General features: G+C 28.8%; 1 protein-coding gene across 4 annotated transcripts in view; it reads left to right on the forward strand.

Moving 5' to 3' along the window:
• The window catches only part of LOC123298038 (zwei Ig domain protein zig-8-like), a 498844-nt gene that overhangs the window by 189373 nt on the left and 290973 nt on the right, over positions 1 to 18498 (forward strand). For 3 of the 4 annotated variants that reach the window (XM_044879910.1, XM_044879911.1, XM_044879912.1), the window contains exon 1: positions 17905 to 18091. The exons of the other annotated variant lie outside the window; for it this stretch is intronic. The gene's annotated coding sequence lies outside the window, so the exon portion shown is untranslated. Of the gene's footprint in view, positions 1 to 17904; positions 18092 to 18498 lie in introns of those variants that run through there. 4 annotated transcript variants of the gene reach the window in all.

The following is an 18498-nucleotide window of genomic DNA, read 5'->3' on the forward strand; positions in this document are numbered from 1 at the left end:
TTTATAAGGAATATTTTAATTCTTTTTGTGATTTTCTTAAGTGTTAGTGGATATAAATATAAATAGACTAGAGTGATACCCACCCGCTTCGCTGGGTTTAAAAGTAAAGATTGATAAAGGTTGCTCTCGCTTATCCCATTTTTATAACACTTGAAATAATGGTAAGGATTGTTTTAAGAAGGTAAAATATATGTATGGTTTTCTATTTTTTTAAATGTATAATAGTAATTATTCATTGAGTATATCAGAGAAGATGGTCGTAAAATATTTTATATTGACTATTTTTACAGAAATCTGTAATTTATGGTATTGTCAAATGACTACTTTTACAGAAACCTGTAATTTATGGTAATGGCAAATTAATGTTTAATTTTTTTTATTTTGTTATTAATATATCTTTATAAATTATATCTCATATGTTATTCCACTATATCAGCTATATTGCTGTACAGTTTCATTTAAAACCATTCGCTAGTTTAAGCGTGAAAGCATAACAAACAAACAAACAAACATGCTTGCTTTGGCATTTATAATATATAGAGATATACACCAAGCAAAAGCGAACATTGAGGCTGAAACCAAGCCGAAAGACTCCTTATGAAATAATAGCGGTTAGTGGATCCAACGAGATGAACTGGGAAATGCAAAAGTATTTAGTGGCGAAGGATATCTGAAAGTCTAGGATTTTGAAAAAAGATAAAGTATGCTTTGCAAAATATTCTTATATTTATTTGATAACGCTCCTTTGTTTCTTACTAATACGGTTTATGAAATACATCCGGTTGGCAGGCAAACAGGCGGACGGTCTTTGTAACAGGATTTCGTAGGTTACCCTTTGGATACGGAACCCTTAAAAGTATTACGATCTTCTTTAATGTACACTTCATTAGCTTTCATTTAAAATAGTATAAGAACGGTCTACGGTGTAAGGAGTTTCCAATTAATGTGTATTTAATAAAATTTTACGTAAAGCCCACTCACAATATTTTGTAGCAAAACTCAACTGAGCAATTGAGTGCGAAACGTTTTTTCATACGTTTGTGCCATTTCGGCCTGCTCTAGGGATATGTACATAGTACAGAGGGATGGATAATAAAGTATGATAGTTGTGCTGAACGTACTATGTAAGTGTGTTTTGTGTGTATAGATTATACTTGTACTGTGTGTCTCACGTATAGATTGTGCCTAAAAAATTGTAAAAAAGTAAGATATGTACTCGTAGGTATCTGGTTCTACTAATATAAGTGCCCCTTCTAGGTTCATCGTAATCGATCTTTTGTGATGTCATACGTAAAGTCCCGGAATTATTATAAACAATTTGTGCTAGGTACCTGTTTTTGTTGAGAAAGAAGAAAAACTTGACTTTATATCTCGTTTAGAGCAGTTCTTACTAATTTTAAGGGAGGATGAAGAAATATGTTATAACTTCGACAATAGGACAACAAGTAGAGGATTAAAAACGTAGAAAAAATAGGGAATGCTACAGACCTCGTCCATTTGGGGGCCCCAGACACTCAGGACTGCCTGATAATTCTTTAAAAAAATGTTATCTCTGTTTTCCTTGGATTTAAAAAAATTAGAATTAGATATAGAAAAAATTTTTATCTTTTTTTCTTATTATATCTCAGTAATAAACAATATTCGGGTATATTATTATATTATAATTAATAATATATATAATAATTTAAAAAAATGAAAAAAATAATTTTATTATTGGGGTATGACTTCAAGTTTAATTATATTATCTCAAATTTTTTCGAACTTTCGTTATTTAAAAAAAAATTATTTTTTTAAAATTATTGATTGTATTATAGTATGTACTACCAAAAACCAAGTATCAATTCAATTAATATATTATTATGTTAAGTTTCTTACTAATTTAGAACTAAGTAATGTGCACCTAAAATAGTGCCCTAAAACACACTATATAAAAAAAATTTTAATAACTTTTTTTATTTTTACAAATAAAGATTTTAATATACAAAAAGTGTTAAAGTAGTAAAGTTTTTATTTAATACCTACAAAGGTAACAAAATATAAAGGTGTAATTAAACTGCACGATTTTATAAAAAGGACTATTATGTCAAGACATCTCATTAAATTTTTTTTTGTTTTATAGTAATTACATTTAAGGTTGTTGAGGCGCTGCAGAAAAATAAACCATTGACTTAAAATTTTGAGAAATGGTTGTTAAAAATGTTAAGAGTACTGAAAATTACTTTGCTTTTAATGAACTAATAAAAACGAGTTACCGTAAAAGAACTAATGTTAATTTACGGCAACTCATTTTCTGAAGAGCTTGCATAATTCTCATACAAATTAAATTGTGATTTCTTTTTATCTTTAAGAAAAATTATTCAAAATTTTAGCGCTTCAACAACCTTAAATCTTTCTTTTGAAGGCTTTGAAAGTAAACGATGAAGAATTAGTTTTAATAGCTAATAATTATTATACCCCTAGACGATTTATTCAATTTGTTTCTTTGTGTTAGTTCCCAACACTTTCTTAATAAATCACACAACTTTTTACATTATTATGAAATTAACTTATCGTACATTGTGAAAAAAATATACAAGTCCGGTCCTTGATACTGCATTCACTTGATAATATAACAACGAGAAACCTCGCTGTGAATAATGAAAATGATATACAACAAGTGAAAACAAACAATTGACTATTGAAATGCCATATAAGACGGTGTTGAATATCAATGCTTGTATCATTTTTTTAAAAAAGATAAGTTTAAAACAACAAAAAGATTCATATTGGATAAAACATGCGGGAATTTTTCCCGATAATTTAAAAAAAATTTTCTATCATTTTTTTCTATATGCTTGTAAACTAATTTTTATCAAAAGAAATAATATACAATTTGATAATAATAACAATAATCAAATATGGATTTTCAACTTTAGCAAAACACCTAGGTCTTCAAAAAGTTTGCGAAAAGTTAATCTATTATTTGAGTTTGAGTTTTGTTTGCCCGTTTAATGGAAAATGGCATTATACTATCAATATGTTGCTAAACTGCACTGTTAAATTTGTTGCAGACAAGCATAAGGCAGTAGATAAAAAGGGAAACACATTACAATCAAAATTAAAATGTCAATTATCTTATTCAGCGTCAAATAAATCTCAAAAAATTGTGTAGTTTAAGAAGACATTGAAGAAGAAACGAAGAAAATTGAAAACTAAAAGAAGGCAAAAAAATTATTTATGCCTCATTTTCAGTGAATCTGTTTTTTATAATAAAAACTGAAAAAAAAAAAAATTTCGTAATGTGTAGATTTATTCCAGTGATCATCATTCTAATAGTTGTTATCGAAGAGAAACCTATTCGTTGTGTGCGTAGTCATGGAAGGAACAATAAATTCGATGTCAGCGCTTCCAGTGAAAAATTTTGGCGATAAAGGAGGCCGTTATGACTTATTTGCAGTTCTTTACATGTTAATGATATAGAATATGACAAATTAAAATTATTGAAAACACTAATTAATTAAACTTAATGCATTAAAAATTGTGAAAATAAGAAATCAAATTACACAAATATAATTTTTCAAATGTAAATTATCATAATTATTTATTTAAATTTGTGAGACAATAATATTAAATTTACAATGTAAGTCATAAATGCAATCCATACAATTATATATGCATCCATACAATTATATAATTAAAGTAATGTATCGTTACCATGGATACACCTCCTATAAAACTCACGCACGGTGCGAATAAAAGACTATTAATAATTTTTGTATAAATCTCTTTTGTAACACTTTGTATCCAGATGGAGTAAGAAGGTTTAGTAGTTTCGTTTAGATTATATTATTTGTAGTAAGCATTAGGGATGGTGTACATACGTTTAGGAAAAGTACGTGGATTGAACGACTGTTGATATTGTAACGTATGCAGAATCATGGAACATAGATGATTGTAGAATTCTATATAGCGGCGGTATAAAGAACCAAATTAATTGTATATGTTTGATTAGACTCGAAATTTGGGTGATTCATATCAATGTTTTAGAGATCCTTTATTTATTAATTAGTAAATCATGTGTACAATGCATTTATTACTATAAATGTCCGATACATTCATTCTTACTGTACTTCCTTTGTATCAAAACCACAAAACTTGTGAATTAGAAATTTGGTTTTGCAAATTTAACTTACGCTTTACCTATGTCAAAAGTATATTAACCACTTTATACAATTAACCACTTAATAAAATTTGCAAATTTAATCTTTGTGCTTATATTTACAATCATATTCGTTGAATGCGTAATCATGGTAGGGGCAATAAAATCGATGCTAGCTTTCCAGTGAAAAATTATGGCGATAAAGGACGCTATTATGACTAATTTACAATTCTTTACATGTTAATGTTATAAAAAATGTCAAATTAGAATTATTGAAAAACACTAATTAATTAAACTTAATGCATTAAAAATTGTGAAAATAAGAAATCAAATTGCACAAATATTATTTTTTAAATGTAAATTATCATAATTATTTATTTAAATTTGTGAGACAATAATATAAAATTTTCATAGCAAGTCATAAATGCATCCCATACAATTATATATGCATCCATACAATTCTATAATTAAAGTAGTGTATCGTTACCATGGAAACGCCTCCAATAAAGCTCACGCACGGTGCGAATAGAGGAATAATATTTGAATTTTTACGTACGAAACTATTTCGTTTGTTTGTGTTGGAATTTAAATATACACTACAAAAATAAATAGTTCAAGAAATAAAAAACCCGACTGCTTCAAAAAAAATCTAAAACGAAAGAGACAAGTCCAGTAGTTTACATAGCGACTTTAAAAGTCGGGACCCATTATTGTGAAGATTTTTACCGATCTAGCTAGATTTTAATGTGCACCAACTGTTAAAGTCGCTGTGTTAACTACTGGAGAGAACTTTTTATGAGAGGGTTGACATACGAAATTTTTGTGGGTGGACAAATGAAGACACATGATTCTAATCGGTATTTTATGAAAATTTGCATCTGGGGGTGCTGATGTCATAATTTTTAATTGTTCCATAACTTTCAATGCGAGCTTGACTAAACGATAGTTTTGGGTGGGCAAATGATTCTAATAAGCATTTTATATAAATTCGCATGCCATTTTTACGGAGCTAAAGTAACTAACTGATAATATTGTTTTATATACTTAAAATCTATTCAGTAGTTTTTGAGTTTATTCATTACAAACATACAAAAAATTTTATATATTCTGTTTACATAATTAGTTTATATTTGATTTGACTGTCTCCATGTTTTATGTCCTCTATTATATAAAATAGTTTAATAATGCTTAAAAATTTTGAGCTAAAAGTTGCTAAAATCATTAATCGTCAACTTCAACTCTTCTCTTTCATCATAGTATCACGTACGAATGATCTCGAATAAAATTTACAACAAATCTATGCTGATGTTTTTAGTTTACATGTATTTATTATATTTGTACCTATAAAAATTACGTGTGATTCATATTATGGTATTTTGCTAGCATTTATAACATATTTCTGAAAAATGTGCAAATATTTCGTCGAAATGTATATACATTTATTCAACAAATAGATTTACTGTAGTAGAATAAATGGATTAGTAGTTTTGTGAAAGTAATTTTTATAAAAGAATTCACTCAGAGAAAAATGAGATAATTTAATCCTATAGAAAGTATCGGTTGTGCATTTATGCACGAAAAGGTGAATTTTTATAATTTTTGGAACACTGAATCGAATGTAATCGGTCTTAAGTTCGAAATATGATAATTTAGGAATTTAGCGTTCGCTCTTTTGGTCTTTTTGTCAGACGCACGTATCTTATAGGTATTTATGTCTGTATGTATTTGTTACTCGACTGTCTAGGAGTAGTTATTTGTAAATGTCTTTATTTCCTGTTGTCTTACAAAGAGCTCGATACATTTAACGGGTTTTTAATTTTTTAATTATTTATTTTATTGATAAAAGTTTTCACGCTGATCCGAATGGAATGGGTCACGAGGCTGAAATGTAGTATTTCATAATATATTCTTAATTTCACTATACGTTGCTTAAAAAATATTGCTTGATCACGATTCTCCTTCGGTTCTTTCCCATTCGATTCAGTGTAAAACAAATTTGCTATATGAGTTAGATTGTGCCCCAAAAAATCCTTATTAGATTAAATTAGTTTGTGAAATACTGATCTTCAACCACATTGGTCATTAGAACGGATTTGTTCGATTGAGGCTCCCAAAAAAAATTATATCTTTAGTTATCACCCGGTATTGTTTTGGAAGTATAGTTGAGTTAGTGGATGCGAAACTAGGAAATTATACTTCTTGAAGGAAGTGCTCTATCGTAGTATTCGTCGGGATTTATGTTACTGTGTGTCCTGCAAGCGTACCTTACTTCGGACACAGAGTGCTTCGGTTTGTATATGGTGTCGTCATGAAATTTTTAATTCAAAAACAATCTCGTGGCGATTTAAATGTTACACTTATTATAGTGTACCTATCTATCATCCGAAAAATGTGTACCGTGCGATAAATTCGTTCCAAATATTCCAATAATTATGCACTACTGTTGGCATAACCTATATCTTCTGGAAACTGAATCATTTAAACATCTTAAAAACATTGTTCTTCAAAACTAATTTGACTGTTTGTTCATAGCATAAGCGCACTATCGTGTTTAAAGTTATACTTACATAGTTTAAAAGACATTTAAATTTAGCAGAGTTGTAACCATAGTGTCGCAATTGAATATGAGTTTCATTTATAGAAATAGTTGAATCAACATTTACTTATTTTATTTAAGTATCTTTTCAAATATTTTGTAAGAATTTTCGAAGTATCAAGTATACGTAAATAAACTTAAACTTCCTTAAACTATCCTACGACGTAAGATCCCACACTCTTGAAAATTGTTGAAAATATAATTTAAGCGATTGTATTGGAAAATTTCAACGAAAATTTCGGCCATAATATTGAAGTACCCATCAATTTCTTAAAACTATCATTTTAATTTAAAGAAAATTCGAATAAGTTTAAAGTGTATTTACTTTTCTCGAGTATTTAATTTGATTGTGATTCAGCATATATAATTTTATTGGAGCATTTAGGGGGTTTTAATGATGAAAGAATGAAAATCAAGTCGAATCCATCACTTTCTCCTGAATATATCACATTTTCGATAAGAAGTCAATTTAAAGATACTTTAAGAAAGGTATAATTCATTCTCAACTTTATGAATCGCTTTTTCTGGGGTTATTGAAGAGCTGCGTAAGGTTTTTTGATCCAAAGTTTTTAAAACAATATTTGGAAACTGACGGGGACGTTGATTTCTCATATTCTTTTCAGCCTTGTTTTGGCAATTTTCTATATTATCGTTATGAAACTACTAGAAAATCTTTTGAAATTATCATAAGTTCGTTCTTTTATTTTAATCTTTCGTAAGTTCACCATTAGCAAGAACAGCTTCGGCAGGAATCAACAGTCATTCAAAACCAGCTTATAGTTCGTAACAAGTACACACATATAAAGAGTGTCCGTTAATTTGCCACCCCTCCTTGGAGGAGGTTATAACAAAGCTTATTTGCAGAACATTTTACCAATAAACCTAGAGCGGAAAATAAATAATTTACCAATAAAATTGGCCGTTTTGGACGAAAAATTAAGTTTGTATGATAACTAAAAAGTTAGGTACTGCTATAAAATACAAAACACGCCTCGATTCATCACACAGTGGCAAATGTACAAAATTGAATCATTCGAATTACAAAATGTTGCTTGTTTGCATGCTGCTTTTGTCAAAGAAGAAAAAATTATTATACCCATGGCGTACATTACCGGTTTCATACCGATATGTATCAAAAAACACTGAAAACACATCATATTAAATCGCCCTTGCAAAAAATGTCTGAATAAAAACTGTTGTTTTTGGAAACAAATAATAAAATGAGAGTAAATCATCTAGCTTTGTTTATTTCATTAAATTAATAGTAAAATTTCACAGTTACTAATCAATTTCAAACAAATAAGTTCTCCGTTTTGTCCTTATGTAGAATTTCTATATAGCCGCAACATCTCGATCTTCAAAGTCTTTGAATAAATGTAGAATGCAAACAACTTTTTGTAACTCAGTTAATTTGATGCCGTTTGACATTCTCCATCCTGTGACGCTTATAAGGTCCACCGTGTAAGGTTTATGAGGTTTTCATTTGATTTAGCTAAAAATATTTTACGAAAAATTGATTTGTTTTGCTAACCATAGAGTATTATCGTTAGTCAAATCATGAAATTTGAAAAAAGTTAAAATTTATGTAAATATATACTTAAATATTCTGATTTCGAGTCATAAAAGCATTTTTTTCTTTTAAAATATATATCACGTGACCTAAAACGCGGGTAAGCCCTGCTAAGATGTCATAGCGGTATGAGTCATAGACCATCAGTTAGTTCAGTGTAGACAGTTGTGTATAATATATACATAGATAAGTATTTATATTTATATTATAATCAGATGTCTATGAATATATCTGTCAAAATTATTTGTGTTATTTCGTATAGTGATACCCATATTACGTCATCAAATTGGATGCCCGCGTTTTTGACAGTTTAAAAAAAGGTGTAAAATTTAATTGAAGTTTTTGGCAAGATAGTGTGTGTATTTTTCCGAAATAAATTTTTGTTGGCTTTTTATTAGCAAAATCAACAATTTGAAGTACTTTTTCAAAAATAGTGGAATATCCTATTCCATTGAAGAATTCAACTAGTAATAAACATTGGTATTCATAATTGGATTCGCCGATAAGGTAATATAAATAAATGCCTGGGCTAAAATAGCTGTGGTACAACAATATAACTATAAAATGATAATAAAGTTTTCTCTATTACTATACACAGCATATATGGTAGATAGGTTAGGTAGGTAAGGTATATATGAATTTTGGGAGTTTGTTTGTATTTTGTTTGGTATAACAGCGTTCTAAATGAAGTTGTTATAGCCTCCCACCAGACTATATAGTTTATTGTCATACTTACGTTTATGTGTACACGTGTGTGTATATACAGGTTGTCCTCGTTCCCTCACACATGCTATCCATGTAAGCTATACTATAGTAATAGTATAAAACTTGATTTTACTATCATATTAAATGAAATATCTAAGTAACTTATATGCATACAATTTGAGCACAGAATTTATATTAGTTTTTAGTTTTATATTTCAATTTAAACAGATTTAAAACATTATTCATTATGAAACTTATTGCTTCACAATTCAACTTTTAGAATTTTAATGTTTACTAATTTATACAACCGTCAAAAATGTTGATATTTTTAAGTTATACAGGGTATTTCGAAAAGTATCGGAGCCCCTTCAGATCTTGAAAATAGGGAATATTCATGAAATTTAAATTTGTTTCAAATATTTTTCTTCCGTAACTTTAATGACTGGGAATTTCAACTAAACCATTATTTTAGTTATTAATATCTCGAAAATTACTTAAAATTAATTAATAAAAGTACAAATTCAGTGAGGGATTTCAAAATTTCTAAAACGGAAATTCAAATTCTTATACGGACGTGACATCATAGTACGGACTTGTCAAATTTGTTGACATACTGTATGATATTAGTTACTTACATTTTATATGGTATTTCATTAAATTATACTATTCTACGGCTTTTTATTAAAAAACTTAATAATAACCAGTGTAAATTCTGTGTTGTAAATTCATTTTTTTTAAGTGTAAATTATACATTGAACTGTCACCAATTGACAGATCACGTACTTATACGTCATCAACAGAGAGCGCCAAAAAACTGCGTTTAAATATCTCAAAATTATAATGTATTTTAAATATTTTTTTACACTTAAATACAGCATTTTTAAGCAGTATTTATATTTTTTTAGTTTGTTATAACGGTGTAAACAATGAATTAAAAATATAAAAAAATACATGAATATTCCCTATTAAGGACTAAATTATCTTCATGTTTCTTAGAAAAAAAAATTTTTTAATAAAATTAACAGCAACAATTTTGTTGAAAAAACGTTCTTTTGAGAAATTAATCCTTATCAATAGCAAAATAATGGTTGATATAAGCCACAATAGCTATTAAACTACCCGAGAAAGTGGAGATGGTTCGCCATGGCTTCCTTGTATTGCCTTTGAATCGATTACAAAAGACGCTGCGTCGAACGACCTTATTTCTATTTCGCGAGGGTGTGAATGGATCTTTAGGGTGAAAGCTAACGGAAATCTTGTAGATTGACTTAGCTGATAGAAATCTTGAATTCGAGTAGCGATCAGGGTAAATTTGAACATCAAGTAATGTTTTTTTTTTTTTTGTAATCGAAGAGATTTGGCAGAAATTTAGTGCAAAGTTTTCCTTAACTTTTTTTTCTTCAGTTTTTACGAAATTTAGTCGGCTTCAGCTAAAGTGTTTTAAGTATAAAATGGTTTTTTTATCAGGAAATTTCCTTCCCCAATCTTATAAATTTTTGACATTGATTTTTACCTTAATTCTTGTAAATTTACATTAGTTCATAGCTTTAGAAATTGATTCTCCCTTGAATAAAACAAAAATGGCACAATTTCAAATCAAAGGCTTAAAAGCGGCAAATTTTGATGTCAGAGGCTACAAAAACGCATTCATTCCAGAATTGTGCCGTTTCCGTTGAGTTGTTAGTATTATATGAGAAACATTTTTAAACTTCTCAATTTTTCATTACCTCGGACAGTTTACTCAAAAATATTGGAGAAAATCTTAATGATAGTTATGCCCAAATCATCTGTAATTTGTAGTTGTAAACCGAGATGCAGGTTTTTTGGCATCATGATGTTCAATATTCGTGAATTTGAATTTTTTGTTTTTTGGCATCGGAAGAGTAATATTTTCGTGCGACTCTCAAATTATTTTGGAGGCGTTATGTTCAGTTTAGTCCAAGTCAAATCCAAGATCATCGATTAACTTTTCCCCATTGGTATTCCGACATATTTTGTGATCTGATAAACAGGGACAAGGTATTTGTGTTCAGCGTTCTCTTGTTTAAAGTGTAGAGAAGTACACACATCAAATAGGGTCTATTTTTATCTAAAGAAGCAAATTTAAGAAACCCATTATTCCAGTTTATTAAGGCTTATGTTTATTCTTTCTATTTTGGACTTAAGGTTATTACACTTAATGAACTAGACAGTAGTTACGGTCAATGCCAAGTTGATTAATAGCGTTAACCAATGAACCAGGCAATAAGCTTTTGTAATTTTTTTTAGTTCCATTGCAAAACAAAAAATAAAATGAATTTGATTTTGACGTTTAGTTTTATTACATATTTTGTGATAAAATATGTCATACCACGCATATTTCTAGGAACAAAATTTAAACTAATATTTTATTTTATGTTCAGTTTTGAATTTAAATATTTTTCTAAAGTTTTACATGTTATGTTCATAATTGTTTTAAGTTTTGTAAGTTTAATAAATTAATTTAGATAATAATTTACATAGTTGTTCTTGTTCAAAATTATTGTTGAGTTTTAATGTTTACAAATCATTTTTGAAGTAAAGGACAATGTTTTGTAGTCACATTTCAAATACAAACAAACTGATAACAAACAATACATGCGCTAAAAGCAGTGAAACTAACAATATAAAACTTATTTTAAATTATCATTTTGAATCGAACAGTATTGATTGCGAAAACTAAACCTTTAACTTCTTCGAATAAAACAACTTAAATACGTTTTATCTCTGCTCCCTTCGTTTGTAAAATTTTTTGAAGTGAAAACATCTTTTGGCACGTTGAGCACTTTTTGGGCAAACAAAAATCATGAAACTCGCATCATCGTCACTGTCACCATCATCGCGTTTGTTTGTAATTGAATTTTTTGTGCGTGTTCAAGTGGCTGTGAGAATAGTCTATATTCACAATTCGGTTCACTAGAAAATGTTTTTGAGCATTCCACATCAAAATATTATCGTCGCCGTCATCGCGTGTGTTTCTAATTGAACTTTTCCTAAACGGATGAACCGATTTTTTATTTATTTATTTCTTGTTTTTACCCATGAAATAAATGGTGGAAACGCATATAAATTATATATTACGTTACATCTTATAATTCAAATGTATTTCTTTGCGCTCACACCATATTTATCAGAAACAGCTATTATATATTTTGAATAGTATTAAGGTATAATTTATTATTATTCAGGTATTGTTAAATAGGTATTTATCAGAGCTATATGCGAGCGCAGCAAGCTGCACTGCCGAAAGCTCCAGTCAGGCCGAAAGCCAGTTATTCCAAAATTCTAAGTTTTCACATAAATCGTCAGTTCCCGTGACTGACTATCTTTTTTAATAATTTGTGTACACCATAGATGAGAAAATTCAAAAAGGAAGCAGCTTTTGTGACTTGACAATGAATTATTTTTTGTCTATACAAAAAGAGAAATACTTACATATACTTACCATGTGCCCATAATACGCTTCGTTTTTACGATTATTTATGGGTTGGCCTTGTCATGGCCAAGAATATTAAAACAAATACCTATACATGACTTTCTGAAATATCCGCATTTATATATTAAAAAAAGTTTATCTTTTTAAATAGCTTACGTCAAAGCTGTAACAGTCGGTTCATTATATCCAATTCCAAACATGAAATTTGAATAAACTGTCGTTATAACGATTGTATGTATCTCACAGGATTATTGTAAGAATCGATAGTTTATAAAAAATCTAGTCATATAGTAAATTGTGTATGGATTGTTAACGAATTGTTGGACTGACTTAACGATTTTGTTTTCGTAAGTATAAAAACTAAAAATATTTTCCAGTCAAATCGTAACTAGATGAAATGTTAAGGTTGTACGGGCACCAAAGCAATTTTAAAGAAAACTTGATTTTTACATGAATTCTGAAAAAATTAATCGAGGAAGGTTGATGGTGAGTTAAAAAGTAGGCATAACGGTAGATGGATGATACGTTTTCATAGACTTCTCCAATACTAGTCCGTGGAAATTAATAAAAACCCATTTAAATTAAAGATAAAACCTTAATTAATTATTGAAAAAAAAAAACGTTTTGCCTGACTAATTAAGACTGTATGAGCACGGTAGTGGGAACACAAATTAAAAAATTTATATTTTCAATTTTGATGGCAAATTATGTTATAACTTGACAAAATAAGACGAAAAATATGATAATATAATTTTTCGATATCTGAAGTAATGTTTAAAATATCGAAAATTGAAAATTTTTTAAAATTATTTAGCTTTCGATATTTCAAAAACCAAGGTAACGAAAAATTTTATTCTTATTTATCATCTACATTCATGAAGTGACAACAAAATTCAACATCAAAGATGAAAATAAGCAACGAATAATTTCAGCCCTAAATCTAAAATTGTTTTGATGCTCGTACTACCTTACCTATAAATAAATTTAATTAAGATCCCGGGTTCGTAGCCCTCAGGACACCAATAAATGCTTCTTATATCAATAAGCTTGTCCAGTGATTTAACGTAGCGAACATGTTCATTTATAATTTGGCGAATCGTGAGATTATAAACTGCTAGTTAAAATGGCAATAAATTGTAAATTTTATTGTTTGTTTACAATCGATCGTAGGTTTACAATTTTACTAGAGTTATTATAAACTAACGGATCTTAAATAAAGCGGTTACATATATATGCTTGAAAGGATATCGTTGAAACGATTTTCCTTTTACCAATAGAAAACTAATTTGACTACCAACATTTTAAAAGAAAATATATATAAATGCTAGAACCAATGAAGTTTTGCATAAAAATGATTACAAACATTTATACGTTATGGATAGTTCACGAACATCTGGGATATTATATGTACCAAGACTATCAAGAAAAAAATATATGATGTAGGCACCACACGACATCCTTGTACACTTGTAAATTAACCAAAATAGATTCAGGAATAGTCTAAACAGATATTTATTTCGAAATTTATAAACGAAAATTGTCATTGTTTATCGTTAACGTTAAGTACAAGCAAAATAACAAAATTTTTCGCAAAAAACCATATTCCAACAGCTCTATTTATATGGATAATGGTTTTCAAGTGGATAAAGTTTTCAAAGAATCGAATTTTTTTTGCATTTCCGGAATGTATATATATATATTTAAATATATTCTCTGAATAATTCAAATTGATTCGAGAAATATACACGATGATAAACGGATAAAAAAAAATTATCTCGTAACAGCGTTGTCAAAGATGGTGAGAAGATTTCTCCGAAACGGCTCAAACGATCAGTTTCGAATTTTCACACAACCTTCTTAGATATTTTCCCCAGGTATTAATCGAAGGAATAAGATTTCTGAAAATTATTTCGAAATTTTAGGCACCTTTTTTTTACAAACCACCATTTTGGTAAAAATTATAATTTTGATTATTCCTTCGTTTATTTCCTGTATTTATCTACCGACTATAGAAATTTTCTGGATTTTTTCATTTTGAATAATCCAAACTGGATTTTGGCGCTTACTACCAGACACCCATTTTGGGAAGACCTCCAGGAGATTGCCTACAGGAGCAGTACCATCTCAAAATTTGAAATCGAACAACGGGATCTTAAAATTTAAAAAAAAATGTCTTGTATTATGTATACTTCGTTTTTATTTATGTAATATAAATGGTCTTCCAAAAAAAAAACTCCTAAGAAGGTGTTTTTTGTGCTCTAAACTGGATATAACCCCTTAAGTTATTGTACTCACATATGCTCAAACGTACATATGTTCAAACTGCTCGGTCTCAAAATAAGACCGACGAAGGGAGATCGAAGATGTATATGATTCAGACCTATAATCTTTTTTACAAGCGTCATGTTGAAACTATATAAAATTCAGAGTCAGGGATGCTCAAAATGGATATTTCTAATGGAAACTCGATATTTTCGTGGTTACAATACTTACTTCCTTTACTTTATACAAGGAAGTAAAGACTCAGAAAAACGTTTTGGATGAAACATTTGGTTATTCAAGTATGCTTAGATAACTTTTCAACTTGAAGTATTGAAGTAAAAATTCACATTTTATGAACTATTTTATGTTACGTTGAAAGATTTCGAGAGGAATTTTTTTTATTATTCTATAAAATGGCCAGTTAACCTGTCAATTACCCATTCTATGTGCATATGGTATGAAATATTTTCTCATTTCATCATAATACTTACATCAAATAAACTTGGAAAAACTTTTGGGGAAATCACTGATGCTATAAAACACTATAAAATGACTGAGCTATGAATAACAACCAAGTTTATTCATAAATTCTAACAGAATTGGTGTAAATTACTATGACTTCTTAATACTTATCTATTAATTCAACGCGTGTTGAATTCCAGTTCAAGCCGTTCATCATAATTCTATTTTAAGTCCCATGGCGAAATGATTTTCACAATAATAGGATAACTACCTACTATGGAAATATCCTTCTCGATGGAATTATTTAGCGAATTGCAGACTGAATAATATTCTCGATCCCGTCAGTTGTTGGTGGATTATTGGCGTAAAGTTTATGAAATTTATTAAAATTTATGATATACAAAACTAGGAAAGATCTTATTTAAAAAATTTACGTGACAAATAATTGATCGTTGTTGATACAAGGTGTTACCATGTAACCACACTTGTTGAAAGGATGCCAATAAACTTTTTGAGTAACTACAATTAACCCTTGCGTGTCTAAACTTGAGTGATTAATCACATAGACAATTTATCGCAAGGAAATAAATATTGCCCTTTTTTGGCTCTTAATATTCTTAAATGACTGCAAAATAATTTCACATTTTGTTTAACTTAGTACAAAAATAGGGTGATTTTTCAAAGTTCCAAGTGTATATTTTGAATATTAAAATTTGAAAACATGCATGGTTTAATTTTAAAGGGGAGTAACTTCCTTTTTTTTAACTAAATAGTTTTTGTAGTAGATTTGTAGAAGAAAGCAACTCAAGTTTGAAAATGTTTTTTCCTAGACCCCAACTTTCGACACATGATTTCAAATATTTTCAGATGTAAGAATGTACGAGCACCATGGCAATTTTAAATGCTTGATATTTTGTTTTATGAAGCAGGACTGAAATGAATGACTTCAAAAGTAGGCATATTTAACATGGGTTTTATAGTAAAACGGCTGATGGATGATATGTTTTCATAGATTTCTCCAAAACTAGTCTGTGGAAATTTAAAAAAAAACTTTATAATTATAAATCTTAATAGATTTCTGAAAACAAAAAAACAAGAAGTTTGTGCCCGACTAATTAAGGATATATAAAAACGGTAGTGGGGACACAAATTTAATTTTAATAATTTTTTTTTTCAATTTTAATATCTGGAGTAATTTTCAAAATATCGAAAATTCAAATTTTTGTTTAATTATTTAGATTTCGATATTTCGAAAACCATGAGGTATATTATTTTTCGTCTATATTCATGCAGTTATAACAAAATTCATCATCAAAGTTGAAAATGAGGTACAAATAATTTCAACCTAAAATCAAAAATTTTTTTGGTGCGTTTGTTTCAAAGTTGAACCCCAATTTTTACTGGCAAATTCTAAAATAACAATTGGTTTCACAGGTTCTTATTTACCAATATAAATAACGCTGTATAGGCAAGATGAATGTTTGGGAAATATTATCAAATTAAGATATTAAATATGAAAATGAATTTTGTTTGAAAAAGGTATAAAACTCACGAGAGGTTAATTACCTAAGTGCATTTGTGTATTCATATTATTAGAAGACCTAGTCTATATTTTAAATAGTTTAAAAATTTAGTTCTTCATATTGTTTAAAAATTTATAAACATTATCTTTTCAGTGAATATTTTTAGCGAATTATCCAGAGATTCTCAAATAGGGGCCTGAAAATGCGGCGAAATGGTTCCAGTTAAGGCGAAATGGTTCCAGTTTTGTTTAGATAAGAAAGTAAAAAAACCCACATAGTAAATATATGTATACACAAAGTAAAAAAACCCACTTAGGTTGAAGCACCAGCCAATGCACCAATTCATTTTTTTCTATTTAACAAAATTTTCCTTATCTAGATGCCGGCATCAATCATCTAGATTCCAGCGCTGGATTGCAGCGGTGTGGTTGAGGTGCTGCCTAAGGAAACAATTTTTTCAATAAACCAATATACAACATATATATCTTTTACGGTGGAAAAAAATAAATAAATGATATGATCAAAATGAGAAATTATGAAAAAATTTGATATCGATAGAGCCTAGTCGGTATCAAAAATTGAAAGCTATAGACATAAATGTTGAAGAAACACCTTCACACGAAAACCATATGGTATCCACAAAAATATATCAAGTTCATTCCAACGACTTTTCTACCGCCATCTCTTATTTTATCGCTCCACCGAACTACACACACACACACTCTAAAACTATATTTTTCTCTATGTGATATAACATTATAGGATTGCCCTTTTTGTACACAATCCAACTATTTAGAATCGGCATAGCTTAAGTACTGAAAAGGCTTTAAAGAAAACGGTAATTTTAGTGGAGAATCTTCATAGATATGTTTCAAATGCGAGTTTAGGGTTCTGTACCCGCCAAATTTGTCGGGGGTTTTTTAAATTTGTAAATTTCACTTGTGAGAGGTTATTATTATTTATTTATTTTATTACCGTTTTTGTTTAAATTTTGTACAACATAAATGTTGAGGCCGCAGTTTGCCGCTAGTGAGTTTTTACAATTCATAATTATGTTATTTCATGGCGTCGCATCAATTTTTGATGAGATAAACTATTTTATTCACATTACTGCCTTACATGCAAATTCAGTAAGCATTATCTAATAATTGAATTTTTTTTTTCTTAGTTAGTATTTGTTTTTGAAAACTTGACGACTGAGTCTAATTTTGAATCTTGTTCCACATAAAGTTAATCTGTGAAGAGGTTGGTGTTAATTAAACTATTTTATAAAATTATTTCGTTAATAACAAAAGTTTTTGAAGTGCGATTCCCTATCCTTTTATCCCAAGATTTTCCTCGTGTTCAGGGCTCGTGTTATCCAGGGATCCAGTTTCAACGGGTAAGTCCCAAATACTTATTAGTTGAATTTTTTTTAAATATTTTAATTGCACCAACGATTTGATATATTTTCGATATTCGACAACATATTTAGATAGTAAATTCACAGTCGATTTAATTCAAGAAGTCGGCAAAAAATTCAACAATAAATTTTGAAATTATATGTATAAAGACTGTATACTTTCTATATGATTGAAATTTTAGTAGGTAAATATAATAGAATATTTTTCTGTACAGCAACCTCACCAACCAAAATAATGTTGTTCATTTTCGTTTTATGCCAAAGATAAACAACACATTTATAATGTATACATATTACGGGTTTGTATATACAGGTTGCCTCAGTCCTTAAACACCCTTTAATAAAATTTTTCTTTTAAGGCACGGTAAATTCCGAAAAAACTTTTA

Source organism: Chrysoperla carnea, chromosome 4, assembly GCF_905475395.1.
Source record: "Chrysoperla carnea chromosome 4, inChrCarn1.1, whole genome shotgun sequence".
Taxonomy (NCBI): Eukaryota; Metazoa; Arthropoda; class Insecta; order Neuroptera; family Chrysopidae; genus Chrysoperla; species Chrysoperla carnea.